We start from the raw sequence: 6,282 nt of genomic DNA, 5'->3' as shown, positions 1-6,282 counted from the left end.
ACCCTGTGACCCCTTTTGTTCTTACTTAATCTCTTGATTTCTTCCCAGGCCTGGCCCACACCCTCCTTTGTCCTTGCCTTTTGTCTCCTGGCTCAAATCTTACCTAAACTATCTATTCACAAGCTCCTCTTGGGCAGCTCTAACCTTTGTCTATGCATTGAGGCCCCTCCTGTCAGGCCAGCCCTGACAATGGCAGCCCTACCCTTTAAAGGTAAAAGCATGCACCCCTCTCACTCTCAGGTCCCCTAAAGGACTTTTGCCCGCTTCTCATGGAAGTGTAACAATAAACTTCTACAACTCTCACTCCAATTAAGCCTGAAACCTTGAATTCTTTCCAGACGATATTGCAGGTTTTCTGGTCTTGGATAAGATCAGAATATCTGCTGAATCTATTGGGATCCCCTCCCCCATCGACATGACCCCAAAATGGAAGTCTTTGGGGTTAAGCAAGAGTACGTACCAGTGCATCCTCACAAAGTCCAGTCATTGATGCTCAGCTCCACCAAAGGTGCTTTGATCACCCACTACACATAATATTGTGGGTTTAAGAGCTAGAAGTAGTCTCAAGGAATTTGATGGTTCAATCTACCCTTTATTATTTTTTTACAGTAAACTAGCATATTATTATCATCTTCCCTTCTAGGAGATAAGTTGAAAAACAATTTCCTGAATATTTTTTAAAAATTCTATTGCATCCAACTGACAATTGGCACCATTACCTGCCACTCGTTTGGATCGGGATGTAAGCTTTCTTTCCTGAACAGTGAAACGTGGTATGAAGGGAAAAGAACAGAGACTACAAGACTGACAAAGAAGACAAACATTTATTCACGAGTTCGAACCCGGGTCCAACCATACACTTAAGATGGAGGACCCCGAGTGTCTTCTCGGGCATTCTTTTATACAGTTCTTGGGGAGAGCGGGAAACACAAAGGTCAGGGATTGGGTGACAGACAAGTATGAGCTTTAGAGATAGTGGCTTGGCGCCAATTCTATAGGGGTCAGGGGGGATGGTCGAGATTCTTAAAGGTCACCAGGAAGTCAGGGTGAGGAAGGAATGTGCTGACATTCCTTCTAGCAAGAAGAACAAGTCTAACAAGTTTATTCCCTGGTATGAGTGGCCCTACCGGAATCAACATTTCTCCTTGCATTTCCTGATTTGGGAGGCCCCTTCTCATTCCCCACTTCTTTTTTGTACGGAATCTAATCTTAGATTTCAAACCTCATGGTCATCTTCGGGGAGTTCATGATAGTGGGGCCTTAAAAGCATAAGGCGGAGATCATCCGTTCGTGACCTAATAAGGTTCAGGAGAGATCTAAAAAGCACAGGACCAAGAGTTATAGCCAGAAAGAGAAGCACTAAAGGACCAGCAAGGGCAGTCAACAAGGTGGTGAGCCAAGGGGACCATGAAAAAAGGGATTGATACCAATTGTTCTGGGCTTGGCGTGCCTCTTCCCTATCTGCCAAGCGCTTTCGAAGCTGGCTCAGACCATCCTTTATGATGCCCGAGTGGTTAGCATAAAAACAACAAGCTTCCCCCAAAGCTAGGCAGAAACCTCCTTGCTTCATAAAGAGGAGATCGAGACCTCTATGATTCTGAAGCACCACTTTAGCCAGGGAGGAGAGAGATTCCTCCAGATGGGCCACAGATCTCTCCAGGGTGCTTAAATCGGTATCAATTTGCCTGCTGAGATAAGAAATTCTCATTACCTTTAACCAAAGCCGTGGTCCCTACTGCAGTGGACCCGGCAATCCCAAGTCCTAAAAGCAGAGGTACAAGTATGGGGGCTCTTTTCTGTCTAGGCAAATTTGCATGCTCTCGCCCACCCTCAACGGAATAAAAGTAAAGAGAGGGGGCCTCAATGCATAGACAAAGGTCAGAGCTGACCAAGGGGAGCATGTGAATAGACAGTTTAGATAAGATTTGGGCCAGGTCGTTAAGGAGACAAAAGGCAAGGATAAAGGAGGGTGTGGGCCAGCCCTGGCCTTGAGGGTGTTGCCTAGGTGGAATTCGGGATAGGGGGAAGGGGCAGAGTAGGAGGTTGGGAAAGGAATTTCACAGATAACAACTTTACAATACAAATTGCAGTTACAATTTCACAGACTGGTTTCACAAGTTGGTTTCACAAATTGACCTAGACCCCAGGTACCCCATCATTCCCCCCTTAAACAGATGACACCCGAAATCATTTGGGGGCACAGGACGATGATCTCAGCCTCCCGAGCTACTTCCCGCTGAGGAGGGGCGAAGAGCTTTCCCTGCCTCTCAGGGTATCATCGTTCAAGGCGTGGGGTCCATAGCCAAGGTCCGGAATTTGGCCGATGCCAGGTCCAAGGGGTGATGGGTAACGACTTCAGGTAACGGTTGATACTCAGCCGACAATGTTCCCGGCAGAAGAGTCACCTGCCAGTGAAGGGTGCTGAGCCTAAAAAAACACAAATCTAGCAAAAGACTAGACAAACAAGGGCCAAAAAGGAGTAAGAGAAAATTGACCAGAAGTGGGGTGAGTATGGGCTAGTATAACCCGTTACTCAGACTATTTCACTGTCCTTCATATTTTCCCATAGAATAGGCCCTTCAAAATCCCACTAGAGATTTAAAATTTCTTCTAAAAGTATTTTCCCTTTCTTTAAAACAGTTCAAGACTCATAAAACTTTTAGAATGATCTTAAGCAGTTTGTATAACTTTCTGTACATGTTCTAATCCTAGATAAAAATAATATTAGATTTTCCAGTAGGCTAACACGAAAGAGCTCACACATAGCTTAGTAACTTAAGATGTTCCAGAATCAAGTATTTAATAGATTTGTTGCATCTTCAAAACTTTTGATTATTGAAACTTGCCACCAAGAATAGGGACAAAGCTGTAATGAGGAAACCATTTCCCCCAACTTCAGAATGTCAGTTCTGGGCAAAATGTATACCAAGCTGCAATCTGCATTGAGCCCAGCTCAGAGTCTGCCAGGTGTCACTGGGAGGGTCGAGTCAGGAGAATCCTACCTCAGCTCATGCGGAACAGTCGTTCTCCCGACTTTCCATACCCATACTTCACAGGCCTTCCATATCTGTACCTCATAGGGTCTGGCATCATGGATCAGTAGCTCAGATGGCTTAGACAGCCTTTCTTAATGTCCATTCCTGGAGTTAGACTCAGAGGAATAGTCAGTTAACAATCCCATCAAATCTTAAATAACAAGCTCCAACAATCCGTTTAAGGTATGATTATAATCTCAAATTGGTTAAGGAACATCTCTAACTATGCTTAATCTGATCTCACACTAAAATTTCCGTTCTCTCAACTAAAGTGTCTCTGATTTAATCCCAACAATTAATTCAGTCAATGGCATTAATACCCAATTATACTTTGAAATACACTGGGATCCCTATGACATATGCACAGATATAACTTTTCTACAGTAACTTTATAATCCCAATCTCAGTCCATGGGATAATGATTCAATATTGCATTTGTATTCTTATTTCCTTTTCTTCTCAAATATGATTGAGCTATTAATTATAAAATCTAGTTACAAATCTTTCTGTCTTCCTTAAAACTTCCTCACACCCTTCTCAACATACTTAAACTATTTGATACAAAGGTATCCATACCACTATTTAGAGACAGGAGGGGCTTGGAAATCCCCATTTGTCCCCAAACCTTCTTATCTTAACATCAATTTACTCTCATTAAGTTGCAATATACCACAAAGATTTGCCAGGACTCATATACATAAGGGATTCCCTTTAACATCTTTCCTTTCACAATTTTCTGAGATTGTCCTGGTAAGGCCAATTGTTAGAGATCCTTTTTACTCTTTTGTACATAGACTTTGCTGCTTCTCAGTAAGTCAAGCTTATTGTTTAGGAGCTTCATACAAGTTCGCTTTCCCAGGTAATTTTACAACATTATACAGTAGTAGGGGGACTGTTCTGAATGAGCAGAACTAGTCAGTATAAAGTTGTCACAGTTTTAGGTTTTAGCATTAAAACAGTAGCCCAATAACTTAGTTAACAGTCTTACAATTTTAAACAATCTTGACTGAAACTTCCTTTTAAACAAAGATAAACTTGGAAGCTTAAGATTTTCCCAAATTACAATACTCCAAAACTTTAAGAGAAACTGCTTTTCATACAGCATAGATAGTACAGATGTTTACCAGTAATGATATCTCAAATTTGAACTTTGAAATAAGAACAAATGAATTACCAATCTGATGACCTTAACACTCCACATGAAGTTATACTAAACTAAAATCCCCTTTTTTTTAATGCCATACAACCAATCAACTTATAATCACTGCATATTTCCAGACTAGCCAAAAAGTTAAATGGACAATCAGCTATCACAGTAAATATTGGCAGTATTGTTACTACTTGTTTGTATCCCAAATATAAAAGCTTTAAACCATCAGATATTATAACATAAAAAAAAATCCAATTCACATGAAATAAACATTATAACATAGGGTTAGCAGAACTGATAAAGTAAACACAGCTAGTTTTATACAACTTTTTCTCCATCTTTTAGTTTCAACAAAATTCAGATTGAAAACTGATTTGTCACTCAATTTTTACAGTATAAGAGGACTTTACAATTTACAGATACCATAATAGAACAATGACATTATGACATTAATTGCATTTCCGATTCATCACATACCAAAATTATTGATAGAAAATTAGGCTTACCAAGTGCAGAGGCCTTTCTCCTCTCCCCACAGTTGCATAGCTTGGTTGTGGACCCCGGGATTTGAAAGGAAAGAGGGTCGTCTGCATGCCCCAGGGGCCCTCAATATAGCTGCTATGCCTCCCCCCAATGTTTTTAGCTGTTCCAACTTTTACTCCAATAAATTTTGTGTCCACTCCTTAGAAACTTCTTTGAAAGTGATAGCTTTGACTTCCCTAGCAGGGGGAGAGGGAGTGGCGCCTACTCCCTTATCCCAGTTCTAGAGAACCCAAAAAACCTCACCTTATGTATCAAATCTTGGAAAATATTCCAATTTGCCTAAATGCCAAATAGTAAAATGAATTCTGACTTTTCTTTAGCATCAAATTAGGAGTGACACTTTTCAAAAGATGACCAGAATGCATTCAGTTGCCTTTTAGTTGCATTCTGTTACACAAAACTTTTCTCTTTTAAGTGAGGCAGGAAATAGTTAAATGTTAATCTACCTGCCTCTTTGTTCTGAGGGAAAAGATTCCTCCCCCTCCCTCTCCTCACTCCACTTGGCCAGAGTGGAATGAAGAGGAGATTTTCAAACTTTTAAAGATCTTAAAACTTCTGTTCACACTTTTCAATAGCAACTAACTTATACTATCTTAACTTCCTACCCATGTTCCTTTCTTTGCTACATGCTTAAACTTTCTTGCTTTTACTACTGTCTACTCTTCCTTTGATTAAAGCCCCTTTAAAATCATATACATACTTTATTTCTTTCTAATTCCAACCTAACATTTCTCCTGTACTCTTTCACTTGCATTTACCATCATATAACCTAAACAAGACAATATTTTGCTCTCTTTCTCTCCCTTTCCAGCCTGCACTCAGCAGCAGGGGAAAGAAGGAGGGAAAGAGATACAGCATTTCAAAGGAATGTCCTGCAGTTGCAGCCAATGGTACAGAACTTTTCTAAATTAAATTTGGTCACAGACTCCCCATATCCAGAGGCCCGTTTCTGGAAGTCTGTGAAGTTGTCCAAAAGGCATTTCAAAGGAGTACACGGGCCAGCTGTGGATGACCCTTGGCCCATAATGGACCTGATGACTGGATAGGACAAACAAGGACACAGAAGGGACAGAACACAGCAGAAACACAAGACACAACACGTAACAGTTCTGTGCACAGTAAATTCAGGCTATCGAGTGGGACTCTAACCCACAATCCGAACAGTTCTGTGCACAGTAAATTCAGGCTATCGAGTGGGACTCTAACCCACGATTCGAGCGCCTTGACAATCGGGTGGGACTCTAACCCACAATCCGAGTGTCTTGACAATCGGGTGGGACTCTAACCCACAATCCGATTACCAAACCAAAAGCCTCGGGGGTCGTCACCTCCCTTGGCCAGGGTACCGGGAACTTAACGGCAGCGTCCCACCTATTCCCGGACCAAACCAAATCTCATGAGAACCAGAACCAGAAACCAAGAAATAAAAAGGTACTTTAAGGTCAAGCCTGACTTACCGACGCCGTGCAGATGCAGATGTCGAGAGCATCTCGCTGGGGCCTCCATATGAAACGTGGTATGAAGGGAAAAGAACAGAGACTACAAGACTGACAA

General features: G+C 41.6%; 1 long non-coding RNA gene across 1 annotated transcript; it reads right to left on the bottom strand.

Annotated features, from left to right (window-relative positions):
* Positions 1-805: 805 nt before the first annotated feature.
* On the bottom strand, positions 806-6,276 carry LOC138161057 (uncharacterized). The gene is made up of 2 exons (XR_011168257.1): positions 4,692-6,276; positions 806-2,427 (listed from the first exon to the last, which is right to left on the bottom strand). It is a non-coding gene; the product is annotated as an uncharacterized lncRNA (long non-coding RNA).
* Positions 6,277-6,282: the final 6 nt, after the last annotated feature.

The sequence above is a fragment of the Petaurus breviceps genome, unplaced genomic scaffold (genome assembly GCF_028583685.1).
Source record: "Petaurus breviceps papuanus isolate PSGF00001 unplaced genomic scaffold, PetGlider_PUasm1.0 183, whole genome shotgun sequence".
NCBI classification, from domain to species: Eukaryota; Metazoa; Chordata; class Mammalia; order Diprotodontia; family Petauridae; genus Petaurus; species Petaurus breviceps.
The sequence above is the reverse complement of the archived record's forward strand: the minus strand, read 5'-3'. Positions and strand labels throughout refer to the sequence as shown.